At 42.0% G+C, this 23740-nt stretch overlaps 1 pseudogene; it reads left to right on the top strand.

Annotated features, from left to right (window-relative positions):
• The window catches only part of LOC136114532 (mitogen-activated protein kinase kinase kinase 1-like), a 190547-nt pseudogene that overhangs the window by 154527 nt on the left and 12280 nt on the right, over window positions 1-23740 (top strand).

The raw sequence follows: 23740 nt of genomic DNA, 5'->3' as shown, positions 1-23740 counted from the left end.
TATATCTTTAATTTGGGTTCAAGAGCTCTGCAAGTAGGAAAAAAAATCTGCAAATAGAAGACATAACTAAAAGAATTAGTAGAGAGTTGTAGTTTAGCAAGTTATTCAGATCTTAGATTTTCTGTTCAAATTTGTATATCTGTCTCACTGATTAGCTGAAAGGTAAACAGAACAAAGATCTTCAGAAGTAGCTGTGTATACCTAAAGCTATTATTTTTATTAAGCAAATAGTTTTTTGTTGTAAAGTTTCTTGTGATCTATTTATTAGTAAGACTTTTGAAATTCCTGCTGCTGCTACTGCTAACGCATTACTGTGAAGGTGAATAGATCTTTCTTAGCAGTAGTTAAGCTTCAATATTACCTTTTAAATACAAGGTATTCATAGCATATGACTGTTGCTATCTTTTTCTGATGTAAGGTTGAGAGTTTGTTCCAGAAATATCACAGTAGACATAGCTCGAGGATCAAAGCTCCATCTCATAACACCATCCAGACGTTTGTCTCACACATGTCAAATTCTCATGCATCATCATCATCTAGTACTTCTACATCTAGATCAGAAAACAGGTTAGTATTTTTCTAAAGGCATTATTCTGTAGTTTTTTTCTAATTTCAAGGTTTAGATTCACCTACATTATTTTTCTTAAAAGCTGCTTTCATTTCAAGTCATGTTAAGTCTCTGTATTTGCAAACCATCGAGAGTCAAGCATATGTTAGTCACAATCATACCAAGTGAGCATATTTGCTTTATACCTTCTGTTTGAAAAATGTTAAGCAGAGTTTTGAAAATAATTTTTTTGACTATATGAATTTGGGAAACAAACTCCAGAAATGTAAGTGGTCCTCTGCAAGACTGAAGCATATATTAACTTTGGAAACTTGTTTATTTGAGTGCATTTGTTCAAATACAGCACTTGTGCAAATGTTGACAAATGAAGAAACAGGATTTCATTTTTTTTCTCCTGTCCTAACTTTTCAGTACTTTGGAGATATGCTTGTGGTTATGACAATATACTGAAAAAAATCTGGGTAAAGATACTATTCGTGTAAACATATATAATAAATGTTTTTAAAATATCTATATATATTTGATTAAGCATATAATTTTAAAAACACAATGCAAAATGAGTAGTTAAACTATTTTAAGGGAGTTATTAAACTATTATGTTTTTTATAGTTTATACCATATTAAAACATGCCCCATTTATCAATTTTAAGTGCTGTTTGATTCTTTGATATATTTTTTTCTGACTTCTATTTGAGAGCTTTTGCTTGTTCTTTTCCTTTATTTTGAAAATATATTGGTTAACTTTTTAAACAACTAATATGTACATGTATTAGTTAGTGGACTGAGTGAACTGGACATCTTATAGAAAGATCAAACCACAGAAGCCAACCAAAACTGAGGCTTTCTTTTGTGTAAAGTTGAAACTTAAGGAGTACCTTGATATGTTATTTTGTGATAATAAACATATCGTTAGATTAATATATTCAGAAAGGTTTATAATTCTAATATACAGATTGTGACCCTAATTTCTCAAGTCTTTTAATTATTTTTCCAAATTGTCAAATTGTGTCATTGTAAATAAATTGCATAAGTAGTTCTAGAGTATATTATGTATTTAACTGGTCAGTTTATTTGGCAAGCCAGTTCCATTAATTATATACCTTGTGTAGGAAGATTTTTTTTTTCATAGGAAAGGCTTTATCAGACTGTGAACTCTACTACATTAGTTCTCATTTTTGACAGGATGAAATATTTTTTCAGTTCTTTGACAGTACACCTGATGATTAGTTCCCAACATTACTGATTCAATTAGAAAAGTTTTCATTCTGTGCAAGTCTAATCTTGCATGATATAAGTATTGGAGAACACTGAGCATCAGATTGGAGATAAAAGTTTACTCAGTTCTGATAATTACTGTGACTTGCCGTTACTTTTGGTTTATTAATAATTCTTTAAAAATAATTTTTAAAATAATACCTGTGTTTCTATACATGCCGTGAAACTGCTTTTTTCACTGTAAGCTTATTTTTGTGGATTTTTTCAAGGACAAAGAAAATTAGTTTGAACCATTTGTAAGAAACTAAAAGTTAATATATATGTATAGAAACAATGTATATAAAAATTATTTTTAAAAATATACTATTGCTGAACAAATACAGGGTTCCTGCAAACTTTTAGACATGCACTAACTTTAAGTTAAATTTTTACTATGAATAGTAAGAGCTCGTGCATTTAAACAGTCTTACAGAAGATTAAATCTGTGTTTTTCATTACATTTTGTTTAAGTTTAGAATATTTTTCTGGTGAAATCTCTGGTTATATCAATTTAAAAATTAAGGTGGGTGTAAATAAAATGGAAGCAACATGTCAAACAGGGAAAATGGTGGGTTTTTTTAAATCAACATGTGATATGTAGATATGTTAGTGTTTATATGACTCTATTACATCTGTTTCTCTGTGGCAGAAAATTCTCGAGTGGCTGTTATCTTGTTAATTTCTTCAGTTTTACATATGTTTATCAAATAGTATTTACAGTTTTCTGTAATAGGTTAAAGACTGTCTTGTGACTTAATACTCTGAAAGGAGTGTGGGGAAAATGTATGTAGCTCTCAAAATATAAAATTTTTTAGTTCTTCAAAATCAAAAGATAAATAAAAAAGCAAAGATTGGTTTGTTTAAAGAAGCCTTGTGAGGGGTGGAATAACTGCCCAAGGCTGGGCCTTTCTATCTTTAATCGGTATCTGACCTAGTTTGAAAAGATGTCATGCATTTTCATTTCAAAAGTGTTGTCTGTACTCAGTGCTTCTAAAAATTTGGTTGCTCACTTATTCAAACCAAGGTTTAGGAGAATGATTCATGAATGGCATATAGTTATTCAGAAGTGACTGTTCCAAACTGGAAGTTAATATTTTTCACTGTTAAAGCCTGTTCTCAATTCTGATATGCCACTTCTACAGTCAGAAATATTTATTTTTATAGTATGAATGATGAAGACGAACAGATGTGCCCCATTTACTTGTTAGGCATGCTGGATGAAGAGAGCCTAACTGTGTGAAGATGGCTGTAGGAACAAATTACACCACCATTGCATGTCAATATGTATGTTGTCATCTTTGTCTTGTTAAGTTTTGGTGACACTAAATATGCAAAAGTATTATAATTTAGTGTGTGTTAGTTGTAGGGTTTTTTTGTTTGTTTTAAAAGTTAAGCAGAACCCTGCTCTTAAGTGATGACTGTAGCTCTTTGAGAGTTTGGTATCATTCAGGTGCCTATTTATCAGTTATCAAATTACAACTTGATTTGTGAACGGTTTGAGAAAAAGTTAGCTGCAGGGCTAGAGGTTTGAGACTCTTACCTGAGTGAGAAGATCATGTCCAATTAGAGTAAGGTTAGGAACAGACTTTTCCCCCTCTCTGACTTGAAAGTAATTTACTAGGATTATATAGTGAATTATGGAGTATGTTTATATATACTGCATTAAATAAAGTATATAAATAGCTTAACAAATAAAATTCCATTTTCATGTTTTAATACTTTTGAAAAAGTATTGCTTATGTTTGACGCACAAAAACCTGCATTTTAATTTATAACTTCTAATATTAATTGTAGTACTAAGATGAAGTGTTTGTGCATGCAAAAATGTTTAAATGCACATATTTATCAGGCTTCTGCACATGGTTCAGTTGAGAAGTATTTATCCTGAAACTGACATTTTTTCAGTAAAATGTAAAAATGATAATGCCATCTTCTGTTTTTATGCACTGTAAAACTGAAATACATATTATCCTGTTACTGTGTTCCAGGGGCAGAAGAATGCAGAAGAAATAGAGAGCCACTAATATGTCCTCTTTGTAGATCTAAATGGAGATCTCATTATTTCTATAGGTAAGGATTCAGTCTGAGTATAACAAACTATCTGTTTTCTGATTGATGTTTCTAAATATGCTTAAGTATTTACTTGGGTAAATGTTTCATTTGTTAATCCATGTTATTTGTTGTTAATCTGTAGTCATGAATTGCCAAGTCCTTTGGATTCTTCTGTTCTCCATGTGGTTCATCTACACATTCAGCAGCAATCTACAGCTGGATCACAGAGAAGAACCCAAGACAGCAATTTTAACCTTAGTCATTATGGGGTCCAGCAGATCCCTTCTGCCTATGAAGATTTAGCTGAGCCATGGGTTCAGGTAACTTTGCTTTGTAAAAGAAGCTTTGAATGTAAAAAATGATAATTTTTTTAACCGTTTTGCTAGATTTGTCAAATCAACAGTTCAAAAATGTATTCTGAATCCCATCAGCTTTATGGTTGATTATTATCGGAAAAAAAAATATATTTAACTTGCATCAGAAGAAAAGGTTTTCCAGTCTTGTTTTCACTGGGGTTTTCAGGTTTGGACTTCATCTCAGACTTCATATTAAATGTCCGTGTAATAAAATGTATAGAATCATAGAATGTCCTGAGTTGGAAGGGACCCACAAGTCCAGCTCCTGTCCCTGCATATGACAACTCCACAGTTCACACCATGTGTCTGAGGGCATTGTTCAGTCTCTTCTTGAATCTTGTCAGGCTTGGGACCATGACTACCTCCCTAGGGAACCTGTTCCAGTGCTCCACCACCCTCTGGGTAAACAACCTTTTCCTAATGTCTAGCCTAAACCTCCTCTGGCACATCTTCCTGCCATTCCCTTGGGTTCTGTCATTGGTCGCTAAAGATAAGAGTTCGGTGCCTACCCTTCCTCCTCCCCTTGCGAGGAAGCTGTAGACCACGATGAGGTCTCCCCTCAGTCTCCTCTTTTCCAGGCTGAACAAACTAAATGACTTTAGCTGCTCCTCATATGGCTTCCTCTCCAAACACTTTCCCAACTTCGTAGCCCTCTTCTGGACACTCTCTAGTAGCTTAATATCTTTTTTAGACTGTGGCGCCCAGAACTGCACACAGTACTCCAGGTGAGGCCGCACCAGTGAGGAGTAGAGCGGGACAATCACCTCCCTCGCCCAGCTGGCAATACTGTGCTTGATGCACCCCAGGACACAGTTGGCCCTCTTGGCTGCCAGGGCACACTGTTGGCTCGTGTTCAACTTGCTGTTGACCAGAACTCCCAGATCCCTCTCCACAGAGCTGCTTTCCAGCACCTTGTCTCCCAGTCTGTATGTACAGCCAGGGTTGCCATGTCCCAGGTGCAAAATCTGGCACTTGCCCTTGTTGAACTTCATGTGGCTGGTGATTGCCCAGTTCTCCAATTTGTTCAGATCCCTCTGCAGAACCTCTCTGCTCTCGAGAGTGTCAACAGCTCCCTTCAATTTTGTGACATCAGCAAACTTGTTAAGCAGTCCCTCAAGTCCTGAGTCTAAGTCATTTATAAAGACACTGAAGAGTGCTGGCCCTTAGATGGATCCTTGAAGAACCCCGCTAGTGACTGGTTGCCAATCCGACATAACCCCATTTGCTAGAACCCTTTGAGCCCGGCCTGTCAGCCAATTGCTCACCCACTGCACTGTGTGTTTACCCAGCTGTATGCTGGACATCTTGTCCAGGAGAATACTGTGAGAGACAGTAACAAAGGTTTTACTGAAATCCAAAAAGATCACGTCGACAGGCTTCCCTTGGTCGACTAGGTGGGAAACCTTGTTGCCTTGGTCAGGCAAGGCTTTCCCTTCATGAACCCATGCTGACTGGGACCAATGACTGCGTTGTCGTTCAGATGTTTTTCAATAACTCCCAGAACAATCTTCTCCATTATTTTACCAGGAACGGAAGTGAGGCTGACAGGCCTGTAGCTGCCGGGATCATCCCTGTTGTCCTTCTTGTTGTGGGAGATTTGAGGGATTTTCTTGAAGTTAATGTGTGGATGGGTTTCTATCAGATGGAGATTTGTTACTGAACTAGCCAGGCCCAAAGGAATTTCACGGCCACCTCGGAAAGCTGAAAACAGGACCTACTGTGGGAGTGAGGCAGTTCTACAATAACAGGGCCTCAACAAGACGTAAATCAACAGACCTATTAGCAGTGAGACTCGGGCACATGGATAGCTCGTGAACATAGACAATATCCAATCAGCTAATGCATGCTTGGAGCGTGGATGCATGATCAGGAAATGACTGCATATATAAGGAGGCTTGTTTCTGTAATAAATGGCTTCGCTTGAATTGGAGAGCTTTAAACTAGGCTCAAAGGGGGATGGGGTTGTAGTTGGGCTTGTCCCAGTGGGGCAGCATTCTAAAACGGATGAGGACCGGGTGGCCTCCTGTGCCCCTAGGGAGAAATTGGTGTGCTCTGCTTGCTCCCTGAAATGCCTGTACACCAATGCGCGCAGCATGGGGAATAAGCAGGAGGAGTTAGAATCCTATGTTCGGTCGGGAGGTTATGATCTGGTGGCAATTACAGAAACATGGTGGGACAGTCGACATGACTGGAATGTGGTCATGGATGGCTACGCCCTTTTCAGGAAAGACAGGCCAGCCAGGCGTGGTGGTGGAGTTGCTCTCTAAGTGAGAGAGCAGCTACAATGTACTAAATTCTGCCCAGGAGCGGATGAGGAACGAGTTGAGAGTGTATGGGTCAGGATCAAGGGGCAGGCTGGCAGGGGTGATACTGTTGTAGGTGTCTATTACAGGCCACCAGATCAGACTGAGGAAGTTGATGAGGCCTTCTATGCACAGCTGAGAGTGGCCTCACAGTCACAGGCCCTGGTTGTTGTGGGGGATTTTAACTTCCCTGATGTTTGCTGGAAGGACCATTCAGCCAGCCAGCCACAGTCCAGGAGGTTCCTCCAGTGCATTGATGATAACTTCCTCATGCAGATGGTGGAGGAGCCGACTAGGAGAGGTGCACTGCTGGATCTCATCCTCACTAACAAAGAGGGTCTGGTCGAAGCAATAAAGTTGAGGGCTGTCTGGGTTGCAATGACCACGAGATGGTGCAGTTAAGCATCTCGTGTGGCAGGAACGGAATAGCAAGTAGAATTGCAACCCTGGACTTTAGCAGGGCTAATTTAGCCTTTTCAAGCAATTGCTGGGGGAAATCCCATGGGCAAGACTGCTTGAAGGAAAAGGGGCCCAAGAGAGCTGGATTGCATTCAGAGATTGGTTCTTCCATGCTCAGGATCAGAGCATCCCCACACGTAGGAAGTCGAGGAAGGGAACCAGGAGGCCTGTGTGGTTGAATAGGGATCTGTTGGGTATGCTCAAGCAGAAGAGGAGAGTTTACAGGTCATGGAAGCAGGGGCTGGCCACTTGGGAGGAATATAAGGCTGCTGTTAGAGGATGTAGGAAGGCAGCTCGGATAGCCAAGGCCTCCTTAGAATTACAGCTGGCGAGAGGGGTCAAGGACAGCAAGAAGAACTTTTTCAAATACATAGCAGATAAAACTAATACCAGAGGCAATGTAGGCCCACTGATGAATGGGGTGGGTGCCCTGGTGGCAGAAGACACAGAGAAGGCAGAATTACTGAATGCCTTCTTTGTCTCTGTCTACTCTGCTGGAGGCTGTCCTGGGGAGCCCTGTACCCCTGAGACCCCGAATGAAGCCAGGTCAATGGAGGAGTTTGCTTTAGTCGATGAGGACTGGGTTAGGGAGCAATTAAATAGTGTGGACATCCATAAATCCATGGGTCCGGATGGGATGCATCCGTGGGTGCTGAGGGAGCTGGCTGAAGTCATTGCTGGACCGCTCTCCATCATTTTTGCCAAGTCTTGGGAAACGGGAGAGGTGCCCGAGGATTGGAGGAAAGCAAATGTCACTCCAGTCTTCAAAAAGGGCAAGAAGGAGGACCCGGGTAATTATAGACCGGTCAGCCTCACCTCTGTCCCTGGGAAAGTAGTGGAACAGCTTGTCCTTGGTGTCATCTCAAGGCATATCAAGGATAAGAGGGTTATTAGGGGCAGTCACCATGGCTTTACTAAGGGTAAGTCATGCTTGACCAACCTCATAGCCTTTTACGAGAATGTAACAGGGTGGATGGATGATGGCAGGGCGGTGGAGGTGGTCTACCTTGACTTCAGTAAAGCCTTTGACACAGTCTCTCACAGCATCCTCACAGCTAAATTGAGGAGGTGTGGTCTAGACAATAGAGTAGTGAGGTGGGTTGCAAACTGGCTTAAGGAGAGAAGTCAGAGAGTGGTAGTCAATGGTGCAGAGTCTAGTTGGAGGCCAGTATCTAGTGGAGTGCCTCAGGGGTCAGTACTGGGGCCAATATTATTCAATATATTCATTAACGATTTGGACGAGGGAATTGAGTGTACTATCAGCAAGTTTGCTGATGACACTAAGCTGGGAGGAGTGGCTGACACGCCAGAAGGCTGTGCTGCCATCCAGCGTGACCTGGACAGGCTGGAGAGTTGGGCGGGGGATAACCTGATGGAATTTAACAAGGGAAAGTGTAGAGTCCTGCATCTGGGCAGGAACAACCCCAGGTTCCAGTATAGGTTGGGAAATTACAGATTAGAGAGCAGTGTAGAGGAAAGGGACCTGGGGGTCCTGGTGGACAACAGGATGACCATGAGCCAGCACTGTGCCCTTGTGGCCAGGAAGGCTAATGGCATCCTTGGGTGTATTACAAGGGGGGTGGTTAGTAGATCAAGAGAGGTCCTCCTTCCCCTCTACTCTGCCCTGGTGAGACCCCATCTGGAATATTGTGTCCAGTCCTGGGCCCCTCAGTTCAAGAAGGACAGGGAACTGCTGGAGAGAGTCCACCGTAGGGCAACAAAGATGATTAAGAGAGTGGAGCACCTCCCTTATGAGGAAAGGCTGAGGGAGCTGGGTCTCTTTAGTTTGGAGAAGAGGAGACTGAGGGGTGACCTTATTAATGTTTATAAATATATAAAGAGTGAGTGCCACGAGGATGGAGCCAGGCTCTTCTCAGTGGCAAACAATGATAGGACAAGGGGTAATGGGATCAAGCTGGAACACAAGAGGTTCCACTTAAATTTGAGAAAAATTTCATCTCAGTGAGGTTGACAGAGCACTGGAACAGGCTGCCCAGGGAGGTTGTGGAGTCTCCTTCCCTGGAGACATTCAAAACCCGCCTGGACATGTTCCTGTGCGACGTCACTTAGGCATTCCTGCTCCAGCAGGGGGATTGGACTAGATGATCTTTTGAGGTCCCTTCCACTCCCTAACATACTGTGATACTGTGATACTGTGAAAAAGGGGGAATTGTGGGAGATATGAGGGATTTTCTTGAAGTTAATGTGTGGATGGGTTTCTATCAGATGGAGATTTGTTACTGAACTAGCCAGGCCCAAAGGAATTTCAGGGCCACCTCGGAAAGCTGAAAACAGGACCTGCTGCATGAGTGAGGCAGTTCTGCAATAACAGGGCCTCAACAAAACGTAAATTAACAGACCTATTAGCAGTGAGACTCAGGTGCGTGGACAGCTCGTGAACATGGACAATATCCAATCAGCTAATGCATGCTTGGAGCATGGATGCGTGATCAGGTAATAACTGCGTATATAAGGGGGCTTGTTTCTGTAATAAATGGCTTTGCTTGAATTCATATTGGATCGTGTGGAGTCCGTGAGTTTTTGCCCTCACACTTGTAGATTGGGACGTTTGCTAGCTTCCAGTCTTCCAGGACCTCTCCAGATTCCCAAGAGCATTGAAAAATCATGGAGAGAGGTCTTGCTGTGAGGTCAGCCAGCTCTTTAAGCACCCTTGTATGAATCCCTTCAGGCTCCATCGACTTTTAGGGATCTAGCTGGAGTAGCAAATTCCATACACGTTCTGTATTCACTGGGAGTTTATCGTTCTCGCAGACATGGTTTTCCAGCCCAGGGTTATGGGGGCCCCCAAGTCCATCATTGGTGTTGAAGACTGAGGCAAAGAAAGCATTAAACAGCTCAGTTTTGTCTACATTCCTGTTAATAGGGTGACTATGCTCATCAATTAATGGGCCAATGTTATTTCTAGTTTGTCTTTTGCCATTAATATATTTTACAAAGCCCTTTTTAATTGTCTTTCACAGTATTGGCAAGCTTCAATTCTAATTGACCTTTGGCAGCATGAGTTTCCTCCCTACAATGGCAAGCAGCATCTCTGTAGTCCTCCCATGTTGCCTGACCTTGCTTCCACTGACCATGTAATTTCTTTTTTCGCTGTATTTCAAGAAGATCCCTGGTCAACCAAGCTGGCTTTTTGCCTCACCTGCTAGATTTTTGGCATTTTGGAATGGCCTGGTCCTGTGCTCTTAGTAGGTGGTACATAAAAAACGACTAACACTGATGGACCCCAACACCTTCAAACGCTTCTTCCCAGGGAATCTTACCAAGTATTTCTCTGAGCAGCTTAAAGTCTGCTCTCTTGATATCTAGTGTTAAGGTCTTGCTGGAAGTTTTCATCCAGTTAGCAAAGATTTTAAACCCGACTTCTTCGTGGTAGCTGTAGCCAAGGTAGCCACCAGTCACACATGTCCCCCGAGACCATCTCTGTTAGTGAGTATCAAATCTAGGAAGGCACCATTCCTGGTCAGTTCCTGCAGTACCTGCATCAAGAAGTTATCGTCCAGATGCTTCAGGAAACTTCTGGACCTGTTGGTACCAGCTGTGTGATATTCCCAGTTGACATCTGACAAGTTGAAGTCCCCCAGAAGGACAAGGGCAGATTATTTGCGTGGGTAGGTTTTTGTTAGATGGAGATTTGTTATTGAACTAACCAGGCCCAAAGGAATTTCAAGGCCACCTCGGAAAGGTGAAAACAGGACCTGCTGTGGCAGTGAGGCAGTTCTGCAATAACAGGGCATCCACGTTGGTGCAGCTTTACATTACTTTGAGCTTTTTAAGGAGGAACCTCTAAATTTGATTTGTGATTCTGAGTATGTAGTCAAGGTCCAACGCACGTTATCTGATTCTGAACTGGTTTTGTTTTGTTTGTTTGTTTGTTTTGTTTGTGGGTTTTTTTTTAAAAAGGGGAGAAGTAGGGGAAACAGAACAAAACTAATTGTCAAAAGCACTGTATGTGATGAAACACTTTGCAAGTATAACCCAAAACTATACTAAATCAGGAAGAACCTACATTAGTTATGGTCAAATCACTAGTTAATGGTCAATAGAAAAGGCCACATCAATTGATAACCTGGGGAAAAGGTTATGCTTGTGTCATTACAGGCCAAGGATCGAAGTGGGTTCCCGCAAAATGGGTCAAGCCATGGCTGAATAAAGACAACAAAGATTCAACAGATGCAGACGGACAGGAGGGAGATAAGTTGTGAGAACTGTTTCAGATGTAAACCGTGGATCCTAATTCAGTGTTATAGATGCTCTCAGACCTGGTGGTCTAGAAGCCTATTAGCAAGCAGGTGGTGTACCTTCTGTAGAGAATGGTAATTTGAACAAACAGCAGGAGAACCAAAAGGGTGATATTACACTTAGAAAATCAATGCAAAGATAAGGTAAAATTATGAGACATTCCTACCATAGTATCTCTTGCACTCTTTCTCCCTAGTCTAGCAGCTGGTACAGCTTTAGGAGACATATCGAAGTTAAGCTATTGGTCTTTTAAATAGGTTGTCGAGGGTTTTGACTGCGGGGTGACAATAAAACCCTGGCAGATGTATTGTTAACCTCCTCTCCTCCCCCACTTCCCCCTTTTGCCCCTCCCTCTCCCCCTTCCCACTAAGGACAGGCAATTGGGAGGAAAAGGAGGACAGAGAGAAGAGAGTTGGAAAAATTAAAGATGTTTTACTAAACCTTCTAGAAGAATAGAGAAAATTATGCAAAATATATAAAACCAATCTTGATAGTCTCAGCAACTGCAGAGCTGGCACCCAAAGTCCTGGATTGGACTCTGCAGCCAACTGGAGCTGGATTCAGTCTCTCACTAGGCCTCAGTTAGCAGGGACGACTAGCAAGGTCCTCTCCTAATGTCGGCCATAAGCAAAAGGGAAAAAGGAGACGAGATCCTCGTGATCTCACACTTTTATATGAAATATTCACGTGAATGGAATGCTATACACAGTTGGTCAGTTTCTTGGTCATCGGTTTCTCGTTACCCCTCTCATGAGATGTCCATCCATGCTTATTAATAACTTCACATTCCATTGCTATGTTTACCAAAACATGTATGTGGTTCTTCAGGAAAATGCAGCTAATATGAAGGCTTTAGCTGACAGGCAAATTCACTAAAAGAGAAACTTGTTTTTTAACAAAACGAGGACATTCCACCCCTTATAACATGCCATTCACGGAAATACTTAAACCTTATCAATACAATCTATCAATACAATCTAATTAATCACTACTACTATATATATATATATGCACATATGTACATATATACATATAGACACAGGAGTAATTAATCTTAATTAGTGGACCATCTTTTGAAAAGTTCATTAAGTTCATTTTGTCACAACAGTCTCCCAGGGCAGGAAAAAATGGTACATCTAGTGCATCTCATGACCACTGTTTGTGGGTTAAAGACATCAACTTTGAAGAAGCTGTCAGGCACCACTCGAAGAAGCTAGCTCTGGTTTCATCACCATTGTCTTGATCTGAAAGACGCTTATTAAACACTGTTAGTATAGCAATTAACATTATGAAGTTCAGTATTGAATATTTTCACCTAAAATCAAATCCCCTTGAGGTGCACACCGAACTTCTCCATCCTTAAGCATCACCCACCAGGTGCTGCCAGGTCCCTGGGAAAAACAATCTCATGAATGGGCTTGCCTTTGCCTGAGGCAGGAGTAACCCAGACTGCCTTTCCTAACATATTTTTCATGTGTACTACAGGGACTTTATCTCCTTCCACAGTATGAAGAATTTCTGATTGGGCAGGCCCGGCTCGATTGGTTGATCCCCTAGTGTTGACCAACCAAGTGGCTTTTGCTAAATGTGAATCCCAGTTTTTAAATGTTCCACCACCCAGTGCCTTTAGTGTAGTTTTTAACAAACCATTGTACCTTTCAATTTTCCCAGAGGCTGGTGCATGATATGGAATATGATAGACCCACTCAATACCATGTTCTTTGGCCCAATTGTCTATAATACTGTTTTTCAAATGAGTACCATTGTCTGATTCAATTCTTTCTGGCATACTGTGTCGCCAAAGGACTTGCTTTTCAGGTCCCAAGATAGTATTCCAGGCTGTAGCATGGAGTACAGCATATGTTTCCAATCATCCGGTGGTTGCTTCCACCATTGTAAGTATATAATGCTTACCTTGACGTGTTTGTGGAAGTATAGTATAATCAATCTGCCAAGCTTCTCCATACTTATACTTTAACCATCGCCCCCCATACCATACAGGCTTTAACCACTTTGCTTGTTTGATTTCGGCGCAAGTTTCACATTCATGAATAACATGTGAAATAGTGTCCATAGTTAAATCCACCCCTCGATCGCAAGCCCATTTATATGTTGCGTCTCTACCTTGATGCCCTGAAGCATCATGGGCCCACTGACCTAGGAAAAGTTCACCTTTATGTTGCCAGTCCGAGTCCGCTTCAGCTACTTTAATCTTAACAGCTTGATCCGCTTGCTGGTTGTTTAGGTGTTCCTCGGTGGCTTGACTTTTACGTACATAAGCATCTACATGACGAACTTTTACAGGCAGGCTCTCTAGACGAGCACAAATGTCTTAACACAGTGTGGAAGCCCAAATGGTTTTACCTCTGCGCTGCCAGTTGCTTTTCTTCCATTGCTGTAGCCACCCCCGCAAGGCATTTACTACCATCCATAAGTCAGTATAGAGATAAAGTATTGGCCACTTCTCTTGTTCAGCAATGTCCAAAGCCAGCTGGATGGCTTTCACTTCTGCAAACTGACTAGATTCACCTTGTCCTTCAGTGGCTTCTGTAACCTGTCGTGTGGGACTCGACACAGCAGCTTTCCACCTTCGATGTTTTCCTACAAGATGACAGGATCCATCTTCGAACAGTGCATACTGCTTATCAGTCTCTGAAAGAGTATTATACGGTGGTACTTCTTCAGCACGTGTTCCTTCCTCCTCATCTGGCAACATCCCAAAGTCTTTACTTTCTGACCAATCTGTAATAACTTCTAATATCCCTGGGTGACTGGGACTTCCAATTCAAGCTTGTTGCATGATCAGTGCAATCGATTTACTCCATGTAACTTCGGTTGCATGATGTGTACAGGGAACCGTCCCTTTGAACATCCATCTCAGCACTGGCAGTCGAGGTGTTAGGAGGAGGTGTGCTTCAGTACCGATCACTTCTGAAGCAGCTCGAACTCCTTCATATGCTGCTAGTATCTCTTTTTCAGTTGGACTATAGTTGGCCTCAGATCCTTTGTATCCGTGACTCCAAAAACCTAAGGGTCGACCTCGGGTTTCTCCTGGTACTTTCTGCCAGAGGCTCCAGGTAAATCCATTATCTCTGGCTGCAGTGTAGAGCACATTTTTAAACATCTAGTCCAGTCCAAACTGGTCCGAGGGCCACCACATGAGTTATCTCATGCTTAATTTGTTCAGTGGCTTGCCATTGTTCCGGGCCCCACTCAAATTGGTTCTTTTTCCGAGTCACTTCATAGAGAGGGCTCACAATCTGGCTGTAGTCAGGAATATGCATTCTCCAAAAACCTACAACGCCCAAGAAAGTCTGTGTCTCCTTTTTATTAGTAGGTGGAGGCATTGCTGCAATTTTGTTGATCACATCCATTGGGATCTGATGATGGCCATCTTGCCATTTTATTCCTAAAAACTGGATCTCTCGTGCAGGTCCCTTGACCTTGCTTCGTTTTATGGCAAAACCAGCATCCAAAAGAATCTGATTTATTCTCTCACCTTTCTCGAAGACTTCCTTCACTGTGTTGCCCCATACGATGATGTCATCAATATACTGCAAGTGTTCTGGAACTTTACCTTGCTCCAGCGTGGTCTGAATCAGTCCATGGCAGATGGTAGTACTGTGTTTCCACCCTTAGGGCAAGCGATTCCATGTGCACTTGATGCCCCTTCAGGTGAAAGCAAACTGCGGCCTGCACTCTGCTGCTAAAGGAATAGAAAAAAATGCATTAGCAATGTCAATTGTAGCATACCACTTAGCTGCCTTTGACTCCAGTTCAAATTGCAGTTCTAGCATGTCAGGCACAGCAGCACTCAGTGGTGGCGTAACTTCATTCAGGCCACGATAGTCTACAGTTAGTCTCCACTCGTCACTAGACTTACGCACTGGCCAGATTGGGCTGTTAAAAGGTGAGCGAGTCTTACTGATCACACCCTGGCTTTCCAATTGACGGATCAGCTTCTGGATAGGAATCAAAGAGTCTCGATTGGTGCGATATTGCCGGCGATGCACCGTCGTGGTAGCAATTGGCACCTGCTGATCATCAACCATCAGCAGTCCTACAACAGAAGGGTCATCTGAAAGACCAGGCAAATCAGACAGCTGTTCAATTTTCTCAGTGTCCACAGCTGCTATACCAAATGCCCACCTATACCCTTTTGGGTCCTTAAAATACCCTCTCCTGAGGTAGTCTATGCCAAGGATGCACGGAGCATCTGGACCAGTCACAATGGGATGCTTTTGCCAGTTTTTTCCAGTTAGGCTCATTTCAGCCTCTACAACAGTCAGTTCCTGGGATCCCCCAGTCACTCCAACAATGTTGATGAATTGCGTTCCTTTATAGTTAGAAGGAATTATTGTGCACTGAGCACCAGTGTCCACTAAAGCTTTGTACTCCTGGGGTTGTGTTGTACCAGGCCATCGTATTTGTACAGTCCAATAAACTCTGTTATCCCTTTCCTCCACCTGGTTGGAGGCAGGGCCCCTCTAATTTCTGTTTTGCACTGTCTCTGGGTGTGAATTAGAGGTTCCTTCAAGAGCATCAGAATCTCTTCTGCTCCTTTTGTAAACTGGAGCAACCACCTTCCTAGGAGTTTTTCCTTTTATCTCACGTACTCGTTCTTGAAGTTCTGAGGTAGGTCTTCCATGCCACTTATTCATGTTTTCTCCCTGCTCATGTAGGAAAAACCACAGTGAACCTCTTTTTGTGGGCTGCGTCTGTCCTCTCTCTCGAGATTGGAAACACCTTCTCCTAATAGCTGAAACATAGGTTCGTACAGGTCATGAATGGTACGTGTCTTCTCTGAGTTCTTTGATTTCCTGCAACAGCTTTTCAAACCGGTCATCAGATTTTTCCATACAGTTTCTCCACAGCAGAGACACAAGCCCATAGAGAACCATCAAGGCTGTCCTCAAAGTCCCGGAGCTGCTCAATCACTTCAGTAATATTATGTACACCTCCAGATGACCAGACCATTCCTGCCAATGGCTTAGCATATGCAGGTGGTGCACTTTGTATCAATCTGCGCCACAGAGGTCATGTACAATTGATTCTATCTGGGTCTGTCCCCTCTTGGCTGTTTGGTCCTAGATAGATGATCTCTCGCACAGCTAATTGTCTCAGGAACTGGATACCTCTCTCCATAGTATTCCATTTCCCTAACTTGGATATACAATCATCCTTGTAGGGAAATCTTACTTTCATAGCTGCCAGGAGTCGGGTCCAGAGAGTAGTGGCATTAGACTCTCTTGAAATTGCCCTATCAATGGTGGAATCTTTTGACACAGATCCCAACTGCCTGGCTTCACCACCTTCTAATTCAATTGTTTCTGCCCCATTGTCCCAGCATCGGAGCAGCCAGGTTACAATATTCTCACCTTCACGACGACTGAAGTCTTTTTGCAGATCTCTCAGCTCACCTGGAGAAAAGGACCGAGTGATGGTCACTTCATCTCCTCCCTGTCCTGATGATGCCCCTTGGGTTGATTTCAGCCCTGTGCCATCACCTGCTGCACAGGTAGTCTTTATAGTGACTTTCTTACAACCGGCAACTGATGCTGATATGGGTTCACCATCATTTGATTAATTTCCAGAGTCTGAATGACTGTCACAGTGATTGCTATGGTTACAGCAGCAACAGTGCCCAGTGTGTGAAGAAGGGGGGGCTGCCTTCTTAGCCTTTGAGGCTGGAGAAGTAACAGTATCTGCAGTGACCTTGGCAGAGCTCTGTGTAGGAGCTGTAGCTTCAGCCTGTGAAGCTGTGGTTGGGGGGCCAGTGGCTGCAGCGGCAGCTTTTGTTGTTTTGCTTTTTCTCGAGCAGCTAGGAGTTCTTGTTGCTAAAGCTTCCGAAGACACACTGCAAATCTCAGGAGTAAAAAGAGACGCAAACCTCCTGTTGAACCTCATTTCTCTTAACAGTAACACAAACTGACACACATTCAGCAAACCAGATAACGCCATCACAGTTCTATCAAAGCTCCAAGGATATTCAAAGCTCTCTAAAACATTTGCAAACTCTCCTAGCAAAAAAATGAAAGTATTGTTAGTCAGCCTTTCTAAAGATTCACTCGACCAATTAGCAAACACATAGCTGTATTGCTGCTTAATCTCTCCCAAAGGTTTTTCAAGGTAGAGCAGAAACAAGTAGAAATTCATTAGCGGCTGTAGTATAATGAAATAAACCAGTGCCAAAGCACACAGTATAATCATAACCATCATCCAGTTTCTTGTTGTTATATAATGAAAACTTTGATTCAGGAATAAGGCCCAACACAGATATGGTGTCACGGAGCACAATGTAGAAAATAACTGATACAACTGTATGGGGATATAGCGGAAGATTTGGCAAGGAGATTAGTTAAATGTAAATACACTCAAGTGGCTTGCACCTGTCTGTAGAAAAAGCACATACATCACAGTAATTGTTTTACTGACCTTGTATGCTTGATGATTAGAACTTCTGTGTTAGATAACACAGGCCTGTGAGAAACTCTAGGCACCTTATCACTATGTCTGAGATTCCTGCTTTGTTGTGAGAAAGAGGGGGAGGCTGCACCTACTTGAAGCCTTGAAATACAGGCGAGTTCAGCAGGCCCAGCGATCTTCCAGCAGGGCTGAACTGACCAGCGCCTGTGTCCCCGCTTGTGTCACCTCTGCCTGGGAGCTTAGCTGTGGCTTCGGAGATCCCCCAGTAGAGAGGTAACTAAAGTAAAACCTTCTCTTTCCAAATGCATTCGTGGCCTCTGACTCTTCTTGCGACGTGCCTGCATATGTGTACACAACAACTTATGCCATAACATCTTTAAATCAATGTAATTCACTTTGCCTTAATAGCGCTAAATACTGTCTGAAGCAAAGAGACGTGCAAGTATCACAACTCCATGAGTTGGCACCGTGCCAAGAAAATTGAAAGGTACATCAGAGCAGTAGAAAAACCAAAAATCTCCAAAGTTACCCCTTTCTCTCACCCCACGTTGGGCACCAATTATCTGTCGAGGGTTTTGATTGCGGGGTGACAATAAAACCCTGGCAGATGTATTGTTAACCTCCTCTCCTCCCCCCACTTCCCCTTTTTGCCCCTCCCTCTCCCCCCTTCCCACTAAGGACAGGTGATCGGGAGGAAAAGGAGGACAGAGAGAAGAGAGTTGGAAAAATTAAAGATGTTTTACTAATGCTAGTAATAAGAATAGAGAAAATAATACAAAATATACAAAACCAATCTTGAAAGTTTCAGCAACTGCAGAGAAAGCACCCAAAGTCATGGATTAGACTCTGAAGCTAACCAGATCTGGATTCAGTCTCTCACTAGGCCTCAGTTCGCAGGGACAACAAGCAAGGTCCTCTCCTAATGTCGACCATAAGCCGAAGGGATGAAAAGAGGGGAAAAGGGACGAGATCCTCGTGATCTCCCACTTTTACATGAAGCATTCACGTGAATGGAATGCTATACACAGTTGGTCAGTTTCTTGGTCACCTGTTTCTCGTTGCCCCTCTCGCGAGATGTCCATCCGTACTTATCAATAAGTTTGCATTCCATTGCTATGTTTACCAAAACATGTATCTGGTTCTCCAGGAAAATGCAGTTAATATGAAGGCTTTAGCTGACAGGCAAATTCATTAAAAGAGAAACTTGTTTTTTAACAAAACCAGGACATAGGTTGATCTAACTTCTGAGATACTATCTCAATTAATAGTAGATATTGATGGTATTTGACATACTACTCTACAAAATTGTGCAGTTCCAGATCTTTTAACACTAGGTCATTGTGACAACCTTGAAGTCCTTCGCCCCCCCATCCTTAGCAGAACAAAGGACCTTGTTATGCCTTAAACGTCTGGGTTTTGTTGTGTTGGGAGTAAGAGATAGATGACACCTCCTCTTATCTTTCCCGAAGTTTTATGGCCATGAAGGCAGACACCTTGGAAGATAAGGACAATTAACAGTGTTGCTGTGAAAGGCCTCATGGACTAATTGGGATGATAGAGATGAACCATCTGTCGGACAACCAACTACCAGAAGAAACCACGAACCAACAGCTACCCCTAACGGGTAAGACAACTCACTTCTGGTCAATACCGTGAACTTTCCCCTAGTTTGAAGACCCCAGACCCATTTCCAGAAGAGTCTTCCTAATTAGCATGAAGAGCGAGCAGAGGGAGGAGATGAACTGCCCACATGTAAATGAACTGGGTTATAAAATGACCCCGCGTGTGGCATCAGGGTGTGGCGTGTATATGCTGCGCAGCGTGACCGAAGTCTTCAACGCATCCACCCTCCCTTCACCGGACATCGCTGGATCAATAACCTGTGGAGTGGTGATATCTTACTCTCTTTCTCTCTCTCTCTCGTATCTTAGTTTTCCTTCTCTCTCTCTCTCTTTTGTTTTTTTTTTCCTTTTTTCTTGAACATATAAACGTAACATCATTTTAAGTTCTGCTGTTAAAATCTTGTTAAGTTTTGTATTATAGTTACTAATTGTTGCTAATCCATCGTTTGTAGAAGTACTTTTGCTGCAAATGTATTGATAAGTTTTGTGATAATATAACATACTTTTACCAAGTCACTAATCGCTGTAATTTGTATTCCACTATGTGCTTTTAGTAAATTCGTAATTGGACCCCCGGAGTGATTGTCTGTCATTCACTTTGTATTGCCGCACAGAATTACCCGGAGTTAACTCATACCTGATCTCATCTGTTGAGTCAGGGCATGTATCGCGTTCAGAGTTAACTCATCCCTCATCCCATCTGTTGGGACGGGACAGTCATGGTTGCGAAGAATTCAAGAGAATGCAGTTTATTAACTTGTCTGATCTTTCTGAATCTATTCCTAGTGCTTTAGACAAACAAAAACAGCATGTTAATAAGATTGTCATAGTAGAATCAGGGTTTGACAAATGGCTTAAAAGTTTGGGAATAGGTGGGTACTTGTTTGATCTTATTAAGTAAGGCCTAACTGCATTATATGTAACTGTAATTATTGTTGTTAATCATGTGTTGTATGTTGCAGTGTATTTCAAAGATGATTTAGCACGCTGTAAACAAGACCTGACTGGTTCAAGAACAAAAAGGGGGAATTGTGGATGGGTTTCTCTCAGATGGAGATTTGTTACTGAACTAGCCAGGCCCAAAGGAATTTCAGGGCCACCTCGGAAAGCTGAAAATAGGACCTGCTGTGGGGGTGAGACAGTTCTGCAATAACAGGGCATCAACATGACGTAAATCAATAAACCTATCAGCAGTGAGACTCCAGCATGTGGACAGCTCATGAACATAGATGATATCCAATTAGTGAATGCATACTTGGAGCGTGGATGTGTGATCAGAGAATAGTTGCATATATAAGGAGGTTTGTTTCTGTAATAAATGGCTTTGCGTGATTCACATTGAATCGGAATGCTGAGTCCTTTATTCGCTCCAACAGATTTGGAGGTTTCACTTAGTTCCTTAAAGAATAATTCATCAGTGTCATCATCCTGGCTGGGTGGCCTGTAGTAGACGCCCATGACGACATCCGCTTTATTTGTCTGATCCTTAATCCTTACCCAGAGGCTCTCAACTTTGCCATCACCAATTGACGGCTCCATGCACTCCAGCCCCTCTGCTACATACAGTGCCACCCCCCCACACACCTTTCCTACCATGCCTGTCCCTTCTGAATAGCCTGTAGCCATCCGTCATGGCACGCCAGTCACAGGATTCATCCCACCAGGTTTTGCTAATGCCAATTATATCCCTGGGACCAGGTCAAGGCTTCTAGTTCATCTTGCTTTTTCCTCATGCTGTGCGCATTAGTGTAGAAGCACTTCAAGTGTGGTTGATTGTGCCATTCACCTCCTGGCGCAGTCTGAGGAATCTCGCTGCCAAGCACCTCCTCAGGCTTTGGTGTGCCATCTCACTGCTCATCACTGACCTACCACCCCCTTCCTCCTTCCAATCTAGGTTAAAGCCCTATCAATCAGTCTTGCTACCCCCTGAGCAAACACCCTTTTCCCCTTCTGTGAGAGATGCGTTCCATTAGGTGTTAAGAGACCTGGTGAAGGACTGACTTTCCCATGGTCGAAAAACCCAAAGTTCCATCGATGATATCAGTTGCTTAGCCATGTATTGATTTGCTGGGCCTGCCTGTTCCATGTAGTATTCTTTATTCTAGTAGTATTGTTAATTCTAGTTTTGGTTATACAAGTGTCAAATGCAAAGTTGACACTTACTGTTACCCAAGTTGGGTTGCAGGAGTTGGATGACCTAAATAACCTCAAGAGTCTAGAGGTGGGTTCAACAGAGTAGGGATCACATATTTAAAAGAACAGTGGAAGAACTTGTATTGCCTATACATCTGCTCTAACTTCTGTCTGTTATAGCTGGATATTGGTTTCAGGGTTGTTTATATCAATGTCTAGAAACAAACTCCATACTGAATAATTAAAATTCAGAGGGAATGAAACCATCCATACAGTTATTTCCCCAATTCTCTTAGCAGAGTTTTTGAAGAACCAATGACTTAGAAATGAAACATCATAAATGATATCACAGAATCTTTTTTAAGACCCTACCTTCTGACACATTTTTCCTGTCAGGCTTCTTAAGGTGACTTTTCACCAGAAACATTTCTTTGCTCTTTTTGATTGTTCTTCTTAAGTACTTAAGTTGCAATATTCTTCAGTTTGACTTCTATAATGTTGTTTTTTTCCTTAGAAGGTATTTGGATTAGAATTAGTTGACTGCTTGTTTTCTCAAAACCGGAATATATGAGAGATGGCACTTAGACATCTTTCCCACGATGTTAGTGGTGCTCTATTACTGGTGAATGGTGAAAGCACTGGAAATTTTGGAAGTAGCAATGGAAACAACACAAGTGCTGGAGCTTTGGAAGGAATTAGTGGGTCATCTCAGACCAGTATCTCAGGAGATGTAAGGGTAGAATCCTGCTGCAGTGTGCTGTCCATGGTCTGTGCTGACCCTGTCTACAAAGTGTATGTGTCTGCTTTAGTAAGTAGTTCATTTACTTGTTTTATTCTAGTAATTTTCAAATAACTTCATTTTTGAAAAGGAGGAGATATATCAAGTCAGGAATCCTAATAATTGTTGTTGAGCACCACTGATGATTTTTAACCATCATCTGAAAGTGGGTTGAACAAAATCGTCAGCAAGAGTGAAATGGCATGACTACAGTGGTCAAATATAAGGAAATACTTGCTACAGTGCAAAGTGTTAACAGTACTTTTATGACCAGATTCTTTCCAGTCTCAAAGAATACATGAGTAATTCTAACAGTGAATATATAGTAAGATGTTTACTCTTTGAACATTTCACTGATATTTTTAACGAATTTTATATGGAACTATTTACAACTCTTAAAAAAATAAAATAAATTTGTGTAGCAAATTTGATTTCATATGTATTGTTTTTTCCTTTCTCTTAGAAAACCTTAAGAACTATGCTGGTAAATACTCCTTGTCATACTTTAGCAGAGAGGACTAAACTACAACAATTTCTCAAGTCAGTTGTAGAGACAATATTAGTTAAATATGTAGATACCAACAGGTATGGTGTCTCATGAACTTCAAATTCATTTTGGATTGTTACTGAAATATCTTGAAGATTCATTTGTTGCTGTCTTATTAGGTTGGCGCAAAAGTAATTGCAGTTTTAGACCATGAATTTTAAATCATTATAACTAGTCTCAAACACATCTTGATTAATCAAAATAGGAACCATTACAATCAACACATTTTTGCCAACAAGAAATGTTTGTTTATTCCTGTAGCATAAAAATCCATGCTTCAGGATTCGACAAACTCTTGGAAAGCATTTTCTGCATCCTGCTGGTTGTGGAAGCGTTTTCCTTGCAAAAAGTTGTCAAGATGCTTGAAGAAGTGGTAGTTGGTTGACGAGAGGTCAGGTGAATATGGCAGATGAGGCAAAACTTCGTAGCCCAATTCGTTCCACTTTTGAAGCATTGGTTGTGTGACGTGCAGTCAGACGTGGAGAAGAATTGGGTCCTTTTGGGTGACCAATAGCATCTGCGGGCGTTGCAGTTTTTGGTGCATCTCATCGATTTGCCGAGCGTGCTTCTCAGATGTAATGGTTTCACTGGGATTCAGAAAGCTGTAGTGGATCAGAGTGGCAGCAGACCACCAAACAGTGACCATGACCTTTTTTTGGTGCAAGTTTGGCATTGGAATGTGCTTTGGAGGTTCTTCTCAGCCCAACGATCAAACTGGTCGTCACCAGTTGTTATATAAAATCTATTTTTCATCGCACGTCACAATCCAATCAAGAAATGGTTCATTGTTGTTGCAAAGAATAAGAGAAGGTGACACTTCAAAACAACGATTTCTTTTATATTGGGTCAGCTCATGAGGCACCCACTTATCGAGCTTTTTCACCTTTTCAATTTGCTTCCAATGCCGAACAACCATAGAATGGTTGACGTGGAGTTGTTTGTCAACTTCTCGTAGAGTTGTAAGAAGATCAGCTTCAATGAT

The sequence above is a fragment of the Patagioenas fasciata genome, chromosome W (genome assembly GCF_037038585.1).
Source record: "Patagioenas fasciata isolate bPatFas1 chromosome W, bPatFas1.hap1, whole genome shotgun sequence".
NCBI lineage: Eukaryota > Metazoa > Chordata > Aves > Columbiformes > Columbidae > Patagioenas > Patagioenas fasciata.
The sequence above is the reverse complement of the archived record's forward strand: the minus strand, read 5'-3'. Positions and strand labels throughout refer to the sequence as shown.